Consider the following 19,622-nt stretch of genomic DNA (forward strand, 5'->3'; position numbering starts at 1 on the left):
ATAAGGGAAGGGTATGCTAGGGAAGAATAGAGTTACTTTATATTAGGTAGAGGGGAGTGAAGGGAGGGGAAGGGGTATGGGGGTAGGAATGACAGTAGAGTGAAACAAACATTATTACCTCATGTACATATATGACTACATGATGGATGGGATCCTACAATATGTACAATCAGAAAAATGAAAAATTATACTTCATTTATGTATGATTTATCAAAATACATAAATGCATTCTACTGTCATATATAACTGATTAGAACAAATAAAATAATAATAATAATAAAGAGACATGAACACTCTCATATTCACTGCTGCACTATTCACAAGAGCCATGGAATGGAAATAATAGTGTTCATCAGTTGTTGGATGGATAAATAAATTTGTACATATGAAGAATGCAATATTATTCATCCAGAAAACAGGATGAAATACTATAATTTGTGACAGCATGGATGGAAATGGAGGACATTATATTAAGTGAAATAAAACAGGTACAAAAAGATAGGTACCACAGGATCTTACTCATCTGTGAAATTTTTAAAAGCCCAAATTCATAGAAGCAGAAAGAATGATAGTTACCAAGGGTTAGAGGTTGGACTTGGGGAGATGTTGGTCAAGAATACAGAATTTCAGTTAGATAAGAGGAATAAATTCAGGAGATCTATTGCTCAATATGGTGACTACCATTAGTTAAAAATACATAGTATACTTGAAAATTGCTAAAAGTAGATTTTTAAAAGATCTTATCACCAAAATAATGATAAATATGTGAGCTAATGTATATGCTAATTAGCTTGTTTTTGTCATTCTACAATGTATACATATATCACAACATCCTGGTATATGCCATAAATATATAAAGAATTTTATCTGCCCTAAGTTACTCTATTTTGTATAAGAGCAGCTTTCAGGTCATCCCAGGTGACTTGTTGAGGGTGTCACTGAAAAAAAAAACCACCTGCCTATCAACTGCTATGCCACCCAGGGAGTTAGTGGGTAGTTAAAGCTGCTTCCAAGTTCAGAGGTCTGGGTTTGCTGACCCTGAGAGTCACTTACCACGCTCCCCTCAACATCAGGGCTCAGAAAGGAAAAGATCAAACATATCCTGATACTTGACTCCAGACTACCTGAAAACAGCATGATGTATAAAATGATGGTCTCTTTTACTAACCTGCTTATAGGTCATGAGGTATGGAATTGGAAGGTCCAATGAGAAAGTAAGAAAATCTGATGGTCTGGATAGTAATTAGACAGGTAGGGGATCGCTCTTTGAGGGGTAACTGTTACTCTGTGTATCCCACATTTGGTGGTTATTCACTTGCACAGACAAGATGCCAAGTCATTCTGCCTTAGGACTTGTACTCACAATGGAGTAGCTCAGGATAAACTGCCACTCTATATAAAATGGTGTAACTTAGGGAAAAAAAATACAGTAAGTTAGAACAGGACACAGCCTGTTCTCTACATCTGACAATTTAAATAAATATGAAAAACAAACAGGAATACAGGAAACAAATGGATCACTGGGATCACTGGGATTCTTGAATGCCATGCTAATAAGGCTGTATTTTATTTTACACCTAAAGGATAGCTAAATATTTTTAGCAAGGGAATAGAAAGAGATGAGTTGTGCTTTGGAAATATTATCTGTGCAACACTGTGAATGATGGTCAGGATGCCAGAAAGATTGGAGGAAGGGGCTACAGAATAATTTGAGATATACCATAATATCAAAACCATCCTTTTGATAGACAAAAGAACTAACTAGCCTCTCTGTTTTATAGCATACAGGGAATAGATAAAGGGGGAAAAAAATCACCTTAGGCACATGTGAAGGGCCCATAGAGCAGAAATTGGTATACTGTAGCCCCTGGGCCAAATCCCAGCCCTCCTCCCCTGTCTCTTTACATAAAGTTTTATTGGAACATGGCCACACCCATTTCTATGTCTGCTTTTGTGCTACAAATTTGAAGTTGAGTAGTTAGGATGAAAACCCTGTGGCACACAAAGTCTCAAATATTTTATCTGGGCCTTTCGGAGAAAATTTGCCAGTCCTTGCTCCAAAGAAACATTACAGTTCCATGTGAAAATTTTTCTCCCTCAGTCCTCTGATTCTGGGTTTCACAAAAACAAACAGTTCACCAGAGTGATGTAAGTACATCATCAGGACCCTGGCCAGATCCCCTGAGAGCCCTTTAATAAATTACATGTGCGCACATCCTCATCTCCAGATCTGCCAGACCAGCATAAGACCCCAGCAAGACAAAACCATAGGTTTTAATCCAGCAAAGTAGCAATGTGAATGGGTGACCTTTGCATACTGCTCTTGGTAATGAATTTTCCCCTAGTCCTTTTCAATTTTCTTCACTCAAGAAATAAATAGAATAAGATAGTACATTTTTTTATCTTCCTTAAGATAATTCAAATATTAAATATCAGCAGAAACCTGCAAAGGACACAGTCATGATGTGTCTTGCTATTCCACAGACTCAAATATAGCACAGATCAAATTCTACCCTGTCAGTTACACACACTAAAAGCCTGATGTGACCCAAATAGCAGATAACTAGAGGTTACAACTCCCCACCAAACACAAAACAATATGTCATATGTCTATAGGTTACCTTGTTCTGAACTGTTCTGTTATTTCCCTTGTTGTACTTAATTTCTCATTGTATTTTTGCAGTTCACCACAAGTCATGTGCATCACTCTAGCAAATAAAGAGCTGTGGATAGTTCTCCCCATCGTGCTTCCCCTCCAATAAGAAGTAAACAAGCTGAGTCATCCACAATTGCTGTCTGAACACTGGCCTTTCTAGAGCATGCTGGTGAATTGGTGAATTATGCATTGTTTTTCAAACCCCATACTCTGGGACCCCCACTGTACTATGGAGTCTCACAGAACATATTACCTTCTGTGCCATATAAGCAAATCATTGAACCCTTTCTTATTATTTATTTAGCACCACCATGAATTGAAGAGTATAAGACCGGAGATACAAAGTATCCCTATTTACCTCCCAATGATACACAGCTAAAATAAGGTAATAATACCAGTAGCAACATTGCTAACAAATGAATGGAATGCTCTTCATCTCAAATGTGAACAAATGCCTCTATTCAGATTCAAATGCTTCTTCTACCAGAGCTTACTACTGTAAATTCCACATTCTCCCAGGCCACCCCACTCTACATTTTTCCCTGAGAAGTCTCAGAACTGCATCTTTCGAAATTCCATGAAGCATGGGTCCAAGTTAGACTGCCAATGAGAAGCACTCATAGACCATTGGAAAGGCAAAAAGGAAATAACACCTATTCATTGTTGGTAGTCAAAAGCAAGTGCTTGGGCATCTGCAGAGAGCAGATACAACACTTTGCCAGCAACTGCCAGGCATTCTCCTAGGAAAGACCCATTGGTGTACAGGCAGCAGAAATCATGGGCAGCCACTACTTTTCACTGCCCTGTCCTGCAATGATTGCATAACCTTTCAATTTCCTGTGCTAAGCATCTTCCTGCTTGAAATACTTAGAAAGGTGTTTGTTTTCCTGCATGAACCCCTAAGGTAGAAAGTGATTACATCACTTTTTTACAGTAAAATTTCCAGAAAGGGCGATGTAAAGCACCAATAATTTGATGGCTTATTGAAGGGCAAAATATTAGGAGGCAGGTCTGAAATCAATTATCCCACTGGTTACATGGACAAGAAGGCATGGAAAGTCCTGGTACAAATACTGAGGGAACATTAGTATGAATATTTAACACATTGCATGTTCTATTCTACAAGATAAATTTTCTTAGCTGTTTCAGGATGGTCAAAACTTGAAGGTTTTTCATCCAGTATATGCATTTCTAACCCTTATTTCCATCCCTTCAGATATCTGGAGAGGAGGCACACTTGACTGGCCATCTTTCCTCATTAGAGGAGGCTCAAGAAACTCTTTACCACCTCTGCGACCTTAAAGAACATACTTAACTTCTCTGAGATAATTACTGTCTAGTATCTACCCATCATCTCTTCTCCCTTTCTTCTTACTATCAAGACCCAAATTCTGCTCAGTATAACAATGGACCCAACAAAAAATGGCTGTATTACCTGCTTCCTTCACTGCTGGATTTGGCTATGGCATGACACTTGGTAAATGACATATAATTAAAAATCCTTGCTGCACTTCCAAACATCCATCTTAAGAGAGGACAGTCAGGTGGCATGTGCTTCCTGTTTTCAGTCCAGTGTTTCTCAACCTCAACATGATTGACATTTTGGGCTATATAATTCTTGTGGGGGACTGGCCTATAGACTGTAGGATGTTTGGCAGCACTTTTGGTTTCTATACACTAAATCCCACTGTCAAATATCTCCCCATTCCCCAGTATAAAAGGTTGTGACAACCACAAATATGTCTAGATATTTTAAAATATCCTCTGGGAGTGAAATCATCCCCAGCTGAAAACCACTGCTTTAGATTTTCTTCTTCTTTTCTGGAATGTGATGCCAAAGGTAGAATAGCTATCTTATAACCACAAGGCAATAAACATGAAGAAACCTACATGATAAACATGACAGGATGAACAGCTGATGACATCTGGCAGCTAATTACTAGGGCGTCAAATAAATTAGTAATAAAATGTGAGTGACTCAAAAGACTAGGAATGGAACTACCAAATGACCCATAATAGCACTCCTTTGTATTTATCCACAAGAACTAAAGTCAGACATACTATAGGGATACATGCATACCCATATTTATGGCAGCACAATTCACAATAGCCAAGTTATGGAATCAACCTAGGTGTCTGTCAGTGGAAGAACGGATTAAGAAAATGTGTTATAAAAACATCAAAAGAGTGGAATTACAGTATCAGCTCTGACACGGAATTATATAAATCATGTAAATTTCCTGAGCACTAAAATAGAAGAGTGAAATAAGATGGATCTTAAGGTATTTTCTTTAAATTCTACACCCACAATATCTGCCAATACTGAAGATATGCACTACAAACTATAAAGGCAATTCTCAAAAAAGAAGTTGTAAACACATCTTTCTCATCTTTTCCCTCAGAGTGTTCCCTCTTGCATCATCCTAGCTCAAAGCCCCTTCTCTCTGTCATAGATTTTTTTTCCAGATACATGATGTATTTTTATTCAAATAATATTTTCTTTAATTATTTATTTATTTTTAAATTTTTTACAGGCTGCATTTTGATTCATTGTACACAAATTGGGTACATCATTTTGTTTCTGTGGTTGTACACAATGTAGACTCATACTATTCATGTAATGGATTTTTACAACAATCCTCAATGGTCTTTGATCTCTCCTTAATACATTATATTGACCACACCATCATTAGATGATTCGCCTTTCATTTCCTTCAATGGCACTTAGTCCAGCATTCACTGCACTCCATGATCTTGTCCCAATTTCCTAACCCTTTTTAGCCCTTTCTTATACCAACTTCCATTCCAGCAAATCTGTCAGTACCTTCTTCTGCAATGCATTATACAAACCATGGCTCCTTCACATTTGCTTATGTCATCCCCCTGCCTGAAATACTCTGCCACACTCTCCATTTTCATTCTATTCTTCAAGAATGAGTACAAACCTCACCTACTCTGCAAAGCTTCTCTGACCACTTTCTTTAAACTCCAGGGGCACTTAGCCTGTGATACATCTTTGGCATATAGCATATGCTTCCCTCCACTGGACAGATGTAAGGCAAGAGAGGTTTGTAGTAATACTTCTGCCTCATCTTCTGGTAGGTAAGCATCTCAACTTTAATATGGAGTGAATATATGACCCATACCATCTAAAAGGGCCACATTTAACTTACAACCTGTTTAAATTCAAATAAAATAACAGCTTATATTCAATTATTAGAAATTTTACAACATACCCATCCTACTCTTGCCAATGGCATTTTTATAGCTATGTTCTAAATTTTAAAAACATTCTTTAGGTTTTGGTTAATGATTCCCCTTTAAAAATAATGGGGAGGCAAAGATTTCAAAGTAAGTCATCAAAACTTTTAATTACATAACTTCAATGACACTAAAAAAATTCCAGAAAATGAAACTAAGAACATAGTTAAAAAAAAAAAAGAAAATATGTCATATATATACAATGGAGTTTTACTCAACCATAGAGAACAAAATTATGTCATTTGCAGGAAAATAAATGAAACTTGGAGATCACCATGGTTAGGCAAGTCAGATGCAGAAAGTCAAGGGTCATACATTTTCTCTCAAATGTAGAAACTAAAAAGGAAAAGTAAAGAAAAAGGACCTCATGAAAACAGAAGAGAGACCATTGGAGTAGAGAAAAGGGATCATGGGGAGGAGAAAGGAGGGAAAGAGAAGGTATCAGGGAATGAAACAGACCAAATTATGCTATGTGCATGTACAAATATACCAATGAATCCCACTTTTATATATAATTCTAATGCAGCAATAAAAATTAATTTTAAAAATGTGAGTAACTAATAGCAATCTAATAGAGTAATTGTATTAATTTTTTTTTTTTTTTTTTTTTTTTTTTTTGCAGTGCTGGGGATTGAACCCAGGGTCTTGTGCTTGTGAGGCAAGCACTCTACCAACTGAGCTATCTCCCCAGCCCTTGTATTAAATGTTTGTATTTAAAATGTCGGGAAGTTGCTGGTATATCAGGCCTCGACTATCTCCCCTTCCTCTCCATGATGTGAGGAAAATAAAACATTTATTTGTTTGAGGTATTAGGTACCATGTTTTCCATGAGCTATAGTCAAATGTAATTCTTACATACTCTCCTTTTCATCAGATATAGTTTGAAGAAAACAATTAGGACCCACTTCATAGTGTTGCCTTAAGAGTTCTGGATGACATTGCACATAAGACACTTTTTTTTCTTGGTCCAGAGCACATGATAAATAAATATTAGTTGTACAGTATACAGAGAAAACAGAAATATGACTTTTCCCAAGGATTTGGATGGTCTTTCAGGGAAGTCCAAGGCAGATTACACCCTGAACCAATTACCTAAAGTCCCCTGTGAAATTATGTCACTCTCTTTAGTCACAGGTCCAGTTTCAAGGGCCTACTCTTGCAGTAAGAGAGAAAATGGTGAGATAGAAAAGCTGTTAGGCAAGTCTGTGGTCAGTGAGGGAACAGATGGTGCTACGAGCTTCTTGGAGCATGGTAGAAGATTTTTCTAGCAAAACCACACTCTGCACATAAGCCATATGAATCCAGGCTATTCATACTCCCCAAAAAGTCAGAGGACTCTTTCAAGGGCTAGTATATGCACACCTCTGAAAATAGATACAAGAAACACTACAGAATCTAACTAGGAAATCTAACTAGGAAAAATCAAAACTAAAGTTGTCTTTAGCATTCACCCTCTTGGTTTCTGTATTCTCCTTTCTCTTTCCAGAATCTGTTTGTTTTTCCTAACACTTATGTGTTCATACCACTTGCTCTCCTGTCATACCCAAATTTGCCTTTCTTTGGCAATACACTGTGCTCTGGAGTCATCTCCCCCTTCCCTCTTCATCCATCAAAACTACTATTTCTTCAAGGCAGCTAATCCATCAGCTGTTACTGGGGCTTCAAACTAATTTATAATAAAATGTGAGTGACTAATAGCAATCTAATGCATTAACCCTGAGAAATAGCTGCATTTAATAGCTTTATCAGACAAAGGGATAAATCTAATTATAAGGGAGATTTTTGTAGCTATGACAATCTTATTTCTGATACCAATCAAATTGAACAAATAGCCTATCCTGTTAATCCCCATTGTGCCCCCCATGTAGAAAAACTACCAAGCACAGAGCAAGTGAGTGATCAATGTTCAATAAATACTTGTTTGTATACTGAGTAATTTAATTGACTTTGACCAAAGTTATCAAATAGTATTATAAAATACAAAAGGATTTTTGCTATTGTTGGGTTATTAAATTTTTGGTACCAGGGATTGAACCCAGGGACTTGCACATGGTAGGCAAGTACTCTATCACTAAGCTACATCCCCAGCCCTTTCTGTTTTTTTATTTTGAGAAAGGTTCTGATTAATTTGTCAGGGCTAGACTCGAACTTGTAATTCTCCTCCCTCAGCCTCCCATGTTATTCATGGATTTCAGGCATGTAACCACTGCATCTAACTGTAAAAAATAATAATTTATATTTAACCTTTAAATATAAAAGATCTAATACATAATCAAGAATATCATTCAGTACTGTTCACATTTCCATATTAACTAATCTTACCATTGGAGAAAAAAGAGACAAACTTTATAAGAACCTAGAGAAACTTCTGGAAAATGAAGCAATCTAAAAAATTCATTAGTTAATTCTATTTTTTAGTTAGAGTTTTAATATATAGTAATCCCCCCTTAGCCATGGTTTCATTTTGCTTTCAGCTACCCATGGTCAACCACGGTCTGAAATAATAAATGTAAAATTCCAGAAATAAACAATTCATGAGTTTTAAATTGTGTGCCATTCAGAGTATCATGAGAAAATCTTGTGCAGATATAGTTTGTCCCACCAGGGATGTGAATTATCCCTTTGTCCATCATACCCATGCTATATATACTATTTATTCATTGGTCACCTAGTGGTCATCTGTTATCAGATCAACTGTCATGATATGACAGCACTTATATTCAAGTAATCTTTATGTAGTAGCCTAAAACTATATCAAAATGTTTACATGATCACTGATCTCATTTTATCTCATCGGGAAGGCACTGTAACATCTCACATCTATAAGAAGAGTGAGTATGTTACAATAAAATTTTGAGAGAGATGATATTTCACATTAACAAATTCACATAACTTTTGTTACAACATATTGTTATAATTACTCTATTTTATTACTGTTGTTCTTCATCTCTTGTTATGCCTAATTTATAAGTTAAGCTTTATAGTAGGTATTCATATGTGGGAAAATACAACAGTATATATATAGGGTTCAGAACTATTCAGTCTCAGGTTTCCACTATGGTTCTTGGAACATATCTCCCATAGATACAGTGTGGGAGCTGTTATAAAATATTTCAGTCAATCAATAAGTACTAATTAAGCATGTACTCTAGGCACAGGATTCTCCTTAATGCTAAAGGAACATAATAACATATAATATGGTCCATGCCTCACTGCATTTTTATTTTTAAAGATGGTAGAAAATCCTATGACAACTTGTCTTCATCATTAACATAAGGTATTAGCAGTATTCTAATTTTCTGAAGCTTTCGGTTTCTCAGTTTGCTCATCTGTAGGATGTGAATACATTTACTTCAAATACCAATAAAGTGAATTAGAGCTAAAAGAAGTATTTGAATTATAAAGGAATTAAGAAGATAGACCCACTTAAGGGGTCAGCAAGCTTTTTCTATAAAAAGTCAGGCAGTACATAGTTCAGGCTTTGCAGGCTATATGGTGTTTGACACAACTACTCAACTCTGCTGCCATACCTGGGAAGCAGGGACAACATAGGATAACACATAAATGAATGGTTATGGTACTGTTCCAATACAGCTTAATTTATAGACACTGAAATGTGAAACTCATATAACATCCAGGTAATGTGATACACTTTTTTTCTGATTTGTTAAAGTCATTTGAAAATTAAGATCCATTAGTAGCTTGTGGACTATACAAAACAGGCAGCATGCCAAATATGGCTCGAGGGCCAGAATTTACTAGGCCAACATAGGCAATTCAGTGAGGATAGATTATTTATTGAGTTGCCTCCATTCTTGGCACAGAGCCTGGCAAACAGCAAGTGCTCAACAATGCTTGCCAAACTGACCCATGCTCAATAGTGTGGTTCATGTGCCATGCTGTATGTGCAGGCTTGGCTTAGCTACTAAGTTTTTTTTTTCATTTGGTTTGACTTGTTCTTTGCTATTACTACCATGTACATGCGACAAATCTTGGTTGTTTGGGAGTTTATTCCTTGCCCTACAGTCTTAGGGCTAGAGCTTTAAAAATTACAGGTAATTTCTGTAAAGACAGCAGAGAGTTCATAATGTGAAGATTATTACTTTAAGAGAGAGACTATGGCTACCACAAATGAACTCAGAAAACCAATGAACATTGAAAACTTAATACACAACATGATTTACAGTCTCAAGTCACCCCCACCTTCCCAGAATTTTCCACCAGGTACACTACAACTTGATAATGCTGGGGGGAAGAACAATACCAAATATAATTCTGCTTTATTTGGCTGTGAGTTCTGAAACAGCATGTAATTTTTACACAGATGACCAAACTGATTTAAAGATAGGTTAGATTGACTGTCTTACTTCTGAATTTTCAAAGCCACTTAGTATTAAGCTGGTCCACAGAAAGCAAGATGGAAAGCTCATTTGTTTTAATCCCCACTGACTTGGCTATTTAGGAAAGTCAGGTAAATTCTCAAATGTCTCGCATGTATTATATCAAAGGGATCGCTTTAATCACTTAATTAAACAGCTTCGTGTTTAGTCTACATGGTTAAGTCTCTCAGCATATTTTTTTTTTCTTTTTTATTAATTTAACCAACATAAGGGGGAAAAAAAAGAAACAACTGATCATTGCCCTTTCACAATTTATACAGCAACTTTCTTAAGCTTGTGATGGTTTTGAAAAGCTTCAGTCAGGCTTAACCATGCCAAGGCCTCATTTTCTCTGATGAGTTCTGTAATAACTATTAAACATCAATCAAAATTCTGAGCTTTAAGCACCCGGAAGTTCAAGAGACTGCATATGAATCACACTATCCTTCAAAACAATGGCAGTTTCCATAATGCCAAACAAATGATTGCCTGGTATATAGATGTCTTGGCTGGAGATCTTACCCTCAGCAGAGCTAATGGTATTGATGAAAATTAGCCCAGGGAACAGGCTTTAATATCCTTTGGGGCTATCAGGATCCCACAAATAATAACAATGCAGTTATCTAACAAATCAAATTTTATCCTCTTGATAAGAATGGCACTGATTTATTATGAGTCTTCCAAAACTTTAATTCTGCAAATTGCTTTCGGGTGTGGTTCACAAGCTGATGCATCATGCGGGGGTGAAGGATAGATAAGCATCCCCATGAATCAGAGGGCTTCAACAGTGCAGGTCACAGTTCTGACTCTATTAAAACTAGAAGACAGGAATGCTCAGACTTCACGTCACCCATCCTTAATCCTGTGTGAGCAACCCAGTGTGGCAGAGTCCCCATTTCTCTCTGATATGGACAACACTCAACATTTCCCTGGTGTCTTTTTGATGTTTCTCTCACTGTTTATGAGCCCTGAACCCCCAACAGAGTTAAAGAAAAAGTTAACATTTTAGATTTCTTCGTAAACAGATGGAGTAGATAGTAGTAATAGAATTCAGAACCCCAAACCACCCTAACATTAATCCATAAAACTGAGGTAGATGAAATAAGAAAGAGGTAGAAAGGAGACATAAAGGAAAGACAAGAAAATAGAATTTTAATTCAGAAGTTCCACATACTTTTCCAGGCCTGACACTCCTCCTGCTAGTCTCCCTCCCATGCCTGTTACTTCTAAATTCCTGGGAAATCTGTTAATCTGCCTATGCACTGTTAATTAACCCCCAAATAAAAAGATTAAGCAAAGAAAGATATCTTGAGGAACCTAAAATTTAGGGAACTTTCCAGCACTATCTATTGAACAGATAATAAAAACAACATTAGCCTGAGGATCCTGACATTGAATAGACAACCAGGGATCATCTTGAGGTCTCCAGACAGATATAAGTCCATTGTAGTTTTCCACATCCACCCCTCACCAAGTTTCCTTTAAATGAAGAGCCATCAACTCCTAAAATCCATCTCTTAGTCTCGAAATGGCTCACATTCTCCCTTGAATACATATTCCTTGCTTTACCATGAAAAGCGTCTCTCTCTTAAGATCACCCCCATTCTCCCTTAAATGCGTAACTAGTTTCCTAAATAAACCTCTGCTTATGCCTCTGACAGGCACATGCTGAAACTTTTCCATCATGTAGGCCAAAAGCCCCAGTGAACTGATTTGGATTCCCCCTTCTCCCTGGGAACTCCTCAGCTCCTTCTTTGGAGACACCTCTTCTTCCATGACAAAACAACACATTCATCCTCCTGATAGTTGGGGCAGTATTACCTTAAAAATAGAGACAACTCTCACTTATTTCCTTTAAAATTGAACAGAGTGGCTACATCATATAATTTTTAAAACAATCATTTTTATTAGTTTTAATTTGATATAGCAAAGTACTCCCAAATATTTTTGCAAATAGAACAGCTGTTAGACTTGCTCAAATGAATATCCTAAGCCTCAGTGAGCTAAATCCATTTGTCCAGACGTAACCAAAATGATAAAAATCAAAGGTCCAGAAAAATCCTATATCATGGCTAAGCTTTTATATAAGCCAAAGTGAATTTTATTTTTCTCTGTCTCACAAACATGGCTTTATATAGGGGTCAGTTTGCTGACTACAGTCTGAAGGCCTAAACCATCCTACCACCTGTTTTTGTTAGTAAAGCGGGTTTTTCTGGTCCAGATTATGCTACTGTGGCAAAAGATTATTTTCAGCTGAAGGCATATAAGAATCAGGAAGCAGGAAGAGGCTTTCTGCATTTGCCTTATCTACCTAAAAACAGAGTTTTCCAAAAGAACTCAACTGTTGTAAATCCCTCCTTTAAGGCAGGCCTCCTGTACCAGGGAGAAGAGTGACTCCTATCACCCAAGATGAGAAGTTGGTGCCAGGATGAGAACTTGCATAAACAGAATGTACTAAAAGAAGCCTTACCTCTCACTAGGTTCCCCCATATATTTCTCATCTATTTCCCAACATTTACCAATTCTTGTGGGGGGAAGTGCTGGGGCACAAACTCAGGGCCTTGCACATGCTAGGCAAGTGCTCTACCACTAAGCTCTACAGGCCTCCCTCTCCCCATCTTCATTTTTTTTTGTACTAGAGATTGAACCTAGGGATACTTAGCCACTGAGCTACATACCCAGCCACACCCCAGTTTTTTTTTTTTTTTTTTTTGAGACAGGGACATGCTAAGTTGCTTAGGGCCTTGCTAAGTTGCTGAAGCTGGCTTTGAATTTGCAATCCTCCTGCCTCAGCCTCCCAAACTGCTGGGATTACAGGTGTGCACCACTGCACTGAATCTTCATTCTTAAAAATAGTATATAAGCCCCAAATAGTCACCACTTTTTGGATTACATTTCCTGGAAGCTCTCTTTCTTTGGCTAATTAATCTTTTGTCAGTATAATTTCAAGGCCCCCAAATTAGAAATCTAAGGGGTTAGAGGAAAAGGTTTTTTTCTTCCTGACAACAGCCATGGCTCATTAACATGTTGTCTACACCACTTGGAATTGAGCAGTGGCAACAGAGACCATATGGCCTACACAGAGACTTAAAACATTTACTGTCTGACTCTTTACAGAAGGAGCTTGCCAAGCCCTCTTCCACATAAAAGGTAACCAAATTTTTCAAACCTAGTAGTAAAGATAGTAGGAAAAATAAGGTACAAGGATTGATTTTTTTTCAGGACATAAACATGTGAATAAATAATAATGATTTTAAATAATTATATAATTCACTATAATAAGAAGTCATGTTTTATCAAGGTAAATATCTGGGCTTTGAACAGACATAATACACAAATATTAACCAAACATCAGAATAAATACCATGAAAAAATGAATATACTTTTAGGGAAGAAGGAAAAAACTTAAAAATCATTTTCAGGACTCAGGTGTAGTTTACTGGTAGAACTCTTGCCTAGCATGCACAAGGCTCTGGGTTCAAACCCCAGTACTGCCAAAAAACATCATCTTCAAATGTCAAGGTTCAAAGGGCTTAGAAATGCATCTGCAATATCTCGACTCTAATATCTAACATTTCTCAAAGAAATTTTATCAGCTACTTAATCCTCCTCCAATGTTAAATTACTTCCTTAAACAAGAGGCAAGTGGGAGATTAACTGAAATAAACATATCCCCTGTAGTTCTGGTGGTGTGCACCACCTGCCCAGCTCTGTTTCATTATTTGTGAAGGGCTGTCTTTGCATTGTAGGATGTTGAGGAGTATCCCTAACCTCTACCCACTAAATACCATTAATGCCCCTATTCCAGTTGTAAACAAAAATACATTGGAAATATTTTGCTAAATGTCCCCTAGGGGTGTAATGTGGTTAGAGAACCACAGTTGAAGAGAATTCTCATGCATAGTCAAATTTGAGGTCTCTGCCAAGGCTTCTGTGCCCACTATTGAGAACCCCCAATACTATATTATCTTCTCATGAGGATACTTGTATACTCCTTCAGTAGTCCATGGAGACTTCACTAATAATCACTACTATTGTGCTATTAGAAGTACTGCATGGAGAAAATGCCACCATCTTCCCTCCCAACAGTTTTTGAATGTATCTCACACACTTGCAATTCAATCCAATTTCTGACCAATGCCACCTAAAACCCAGGATAATAAGGGGCAAATAAGTAATCAATAATTAGAAAGTCATGATACAAACATACCAACATCTGAGATGTTTAGAAGAAAAGTTCTAATAACTTTTCATTTAGTGACTTAGCAAAATCAATTTTAAAGTACTTTCACGCATTTAAAACCACGTTAATACAATTACAGTTCACTGAAAAATTAGCATGCAATCTAGTTTGAAAGCTAAAATCAGTCATAACAGAGTAATATTCCATTTAATTACAAAGATTAATGCAACACTCATTTATTTGTGCATGTGTTTGGTCTTTTCATTTTTCACCAAACACCCAAGATTCAAATACCATCTGGTAGAATTGCTACACAAGCATCAGTAGCATCCATTAGAGTTGTAAATTTCATTTTGAAGTATAATGCATAAAAGGACAAAGGGGGGAGGGAAAAGATGGGTGGAGTCGACAACTCAATTTTAAAAATGAGGTTTCCCACCAATCTTATGGGACTATATATCTCTCTCTCCTGTGCCCCTTGCCATGCCACTGACACAAATCATCCCAAATAACAAGTCCTCCTATCCTCATTTACCATATTGTCTAAAACAGGTGAAATTCAATTCAAGCAGTGTTGTAAATTACAATGTGAACTCAAACTACGTAATTATGAATTATGTCCACTGTTTTTTTAAGGTGGAACTTGATTTATTTTCTTTTTTAAATTATTTATTTTTTTAAATTTTTTACAGACACATTTTGATTCACTGTACACAAATGGGGTACAACTTTTCATTTCTATGGTTGTACACAGTGTAGATTCACACCATTCATGTAATCATACATGATGTCTGTCTCATTCCACCATCACTGTTTCAAATATATGTTACATCCTCCTTAAAATTTTGCCCCTAGTCATATGGTGATCAAGACTGACTACTTTCTTCCTCACATCATTCAATATTCCATCTTTTACTGATACTACTTAAGGCCAAACAAGTCCTGCACACTGGGAGTCACTTTTTAAGTTTTTATTGAATTATAACATAGACAAGGTACAAATAGTAAGTATATAAACCAAAGATGCCATAAACATACATATGGACACCTGTATTAATAGATCTGAGACAAGATTTAAAGCAGTAATAGCACCTAGAAGTCTCCCTTGGGCCCCTTCCCAGGCAACAGACCCAGAACCCCCAAGATAACCACTATTCTGACCTCTATCTCCACATCTCTGCGGATTAGTTTTACCTATTCCTTTCTTTTTCTTTTTCTTTTTTTGTTTTTTGATACTGGGAATTTAACCCAGAGGTGCTTTACAACTGAGCTACATCCAAGTCCTTTCTTGTTTTTTATTTTGAGACAAGACCACACTAAGTTGCTAAGGCTGGTTTTGAACTTGCAATCCTTCTGCCTCAGTCTCCCAAGTCGCTGGGATGATAGGTGTGCACCACCACATCCAGCAGTTTTTCCTGTTCTCAAACTTCAAAAAAAAGTGTATATTCCTTTGTATTTGGCCTCTTACCCTCAGTACCTCTGTGAAATTCATCCAGGTTGTGTGCAGCAGGAATGGAAGTATAGTTTAATAAACTGCATTTCTGTCCTGAAGAAGTTCATGATTAGTCCCATATGAAGAATAGGATGCAAAAGAAAAACTTGTCATTTATTAATATGAACCACACTATCCTAAATAACTACAATACACTAAAATTGGGCTGATATAACTCAGTTGGTAGAGTGCTTGCCTCACAGGCACAATGCCTTGGGTTCGATCCTCAGGACAACAACAACTTTAAAAAATGCATTGAAATTTTTAAAAAGAAGGAGAAAAGAATAAAAAGAAAACTTAAACTTGGAAAAACAACCTCTAATAGAAGAACATTGAGGATGAGATGGAATGCAATAGGAAGGGAAGGACATTACAAGAAGGTCATCTTCAAAAAGGAGATCTCAAAGCTAAATCTAAACAGTAACAGAATTAACATTTTTAATAATAACAAAAGAAAAAAAAATAATAACAAAAGGAACACTCTTTTGTTGATACCCTACCATGTACTAGATACTGTAGTAAGAGCCTCACTTCATCATCCCATCTAAGTCTTACCTCAACTTTGCACCTTGGGAATAGATCATTCTCATTCCACAGTTGATAGACTGAGAAACGGAAAGGAGAAATAATTTACCCCAAGTCACATAGGCAATAGGGCCCCAAAACCAGCTTCTCTCCCAGATTGATTTATTCTTGACTGATTTCAAAGTTCATGTTTTCCCAACATCCACTATGTTTTGAGAGATGAAAATTAATATTCTATTAAATAACATTATTCGTTTTTATAAATCAAGATGAACTGAATCATGTGTATGGTACAGACCATCTCTGCATCCATAATCATATTGAACATGCTAAAACAAATATTTTCAGCTCTAAAAATTGTAAGACACATGCAAACAGAGTGTTAATTATACTTTTAAGAAGTTCTCCATCCCTCCTCCCTAAAAATTATGCTACTGAGCTTTTGGTTTTAGACACCAATGAGACTAACTTTTGAGAGCCCCTGGCAGATCAACATTCTGCCAAGAGGGGAAAGGCAAGGCAAGAAAATATGAGAATAATAAAGTAAATGAGCCAGGGCAGGCTATTTCCAGTCTAGATATATCAGAACATCTATTTTGCATGTTAGTCAGTGAGTGAGGTAAATTTGATTTTAGCAGCAAAGGAAAGGTGGTATTTGAGGCAATGGGGCCCCAGGGAGAGAAAGCTGTCAATCTCAAGAATGAGATCCAATAGCAAACATCACCCTGAAAAATAAAGTCTTACATGAGCACCCCTGGCCAAAGATCCCTGGCCCTCATCCTCCCATTTCCAAAGAGGAACAACAACTTCCTTAAAAATCCTCTAGCACTGTCACAAAGATGAATGAGAGTTTTTATATTGAACCACTAAAACTGAAACTTTCCTGAATCACAGGCCTGACTGACTTTGGGGTTTGAAATACAGGAACATGCAAATCAGATAGCTTGTACCTTACCTTGGTAGCTCATGAGTTGGAAGGTGATACTTCTGACCTTTGAATCCTTGGTTCCACATATGGATCCTCAAAACTCTAACAACTTTCCCATGCATTATCTGCTTATAAAACTATATTATCAGCAACATTTAATCCTCTACTGCCATAATAGCCATATCTGGGTTATAAGATAGTTTAAGGTGAATTACATGTGTCCAGGTGCCTTTCTGCTCTCCACCACTCTAATAGCCAGGCTTCCATCCCGTCAGACTAAGCCCCCAAGGTGAGTTACAGGACACAGACCAAGAAAATGTACCCCAAAGCCATCCTCTGTCTGCACAATTCAAACCTTGTTATTTATTTTGAGATGCCCATGGGCCACATTTTGAAACAAATCCTAGTTTTGTTTTGATCTACCTCTGAAAAGGCAGTCTATGGAGGGAAATAAAAAAGGCCACCTATACTCAAGGCAAAACAATGAGCCACAGTCAAGGGACATATGGGCTGTTTGTAAACAGCAGCCTAAATGTCATCATCAATTATTCATCATTTAACAAAGCCACTGAGTAACCTCTTTAAAAAACTTAAAAACCTTAATTCTTACCTGAGATTCAGTCCAATAAAAAAAGGAAGAAGCAAGTTTTTGGTCAAACACCTGACAGAAGAAAGTTCTAGACCACATTGGCAAGCCATGACCTGCAGGTCAAATTCAAACTGCTGCCTGGTTGTATAAATAAAGTTTTTTATTGGCACACATCCACATCTATTTGTTTACATACTATCTATGACTGTTTTCATGCTACATAGAAGATCTAAGTACCTGCTACTGAAACCACATGATATGGAAAGCTCAAAACACTTATTATCTGTCCCTGTACATGATAAGTTTTCAACTCTTGCTACTCAAAGTGTGCTCTATGGTCCTACATCAACAGTCTCACTTGAGGGTTCATTAGAAATGCAGACTCTTAGGCTCCATTTTACCCAGGTCCCTGGGAGACTGGTATGAGCATTCATGCCAGAGAAGCTCTGTTCCAGCAGGATCTGCTTCTCAAAATTGACTGCTCACTGGAATCACCTGAGGAGTATTTTTTTTTTAATGTTTTAAATACTGCTGGTCTGGGTTGAAGGTGATAACAGGCTGGAAAGTTGACAAACTTTTCCAACTCTTACTCATCAGGGCATGGGCAGCCCCCATTGCTCTCATTCTTACTAATTCTGAGAGAAGACACTCGATTTATCAACCAGTGGTTAGGGACAGTGGGAAAGTATGGGAGAACAGACTTCTTTGCCAGGTTTCTTTCTGCCTTGTCAAGTTTTCTCCTTTCAAAAGTATTTTCTCTGATGAGCTTATTTTTGTGAATAATTTTTAGTGGAAATTTTTAGTGTTTTTAGAACAACTCATAGGACCTCATTAAAACATGACTTATTACAGATCTATACAAATCACTTTGCCAAACCTTAACTTTCATTTTCAAAAGCCTGAAAGAACAAGTCAAATTATTCCATGAACTTGTAAATTAGCTTTATAACTTAACATCATAATTAAGTAAAGGCTCTGTTCTGTGGCCCTAAAGCATACAACCTCACTGCCATACTTGGTTCCACTCTGCTCTGGGACAGGTTCATTTTACTCATAAGTTCTAATCCTTATACATCCATGCAAGGATGCTTTCATTAGCCTGCACTGTGCTGGGAACACCAGAATATATGAAAGCCAGCAACCTGCCCCACTCACCTCAGCTCAGCAGGGAACAGAGTGAAGCCCAGGCCTTTCCAAGGCTGAGTATAGAATGCTGTAGGTCAGTGGAGGGGGTGTCTCTACTGGAAATTAAGTTTCTTAACTAGGAAACTCAAATATAAAAGTGGAAAAAAGGATTTGCCTCCTAGGATGTAGTTGGGTCCTTTATGGCCTAGTACAGTTTCAGGCCCTAAAATCTAATAGAAATTTCTTACACCTGTACATGAAGGTCACATGACCTCAGGCCAAGTCCTTTCCTCATCTCAATTCAACAACAATTAGGTTTACTCAAATAGTTCTGTGAGACAAGGTAAATACTGGTCTTGAGCAAAACAAAAAATTCAGTCAATAATTAAACATAACTAATCAACCAAGGAAATAGAGAAAAAATTATGCTAGATGAAATAAGATACAAAAAGACAAATATCTTACTTCAGTTATAGGTAGAATC

The 19,622-nt window shown here is 37.0% G+C and overlaps 1 protein-coding gene across 1 annotated transcript in view; it reads right to left on the minus strand.

Annotated features, from left to right (window-relative positions):
* PHEX (phosphate regulating endopeptidase X-linked) overlaps positions 1–19,622 on the minus strand; it is a 180,934-nt gene that overhangs the window by 57,830 nt on the left and 103,482 nt on the right. The gene's annotated exons all lie outside the window — the stretch shown is intronic.

The sequence above is a fragment of the Sciurus vulgaris genome (assembly GCF_902686455.1).
Source record: "Sciurus vulgaris genome assembly, chromosome: X".
Taxonomy (NCBI): Eukaryota; Metazoa; Chordata; class Mammalia; order Rodentia; family Sciuridae; genus Sciurus; species Sciurus vulgaris.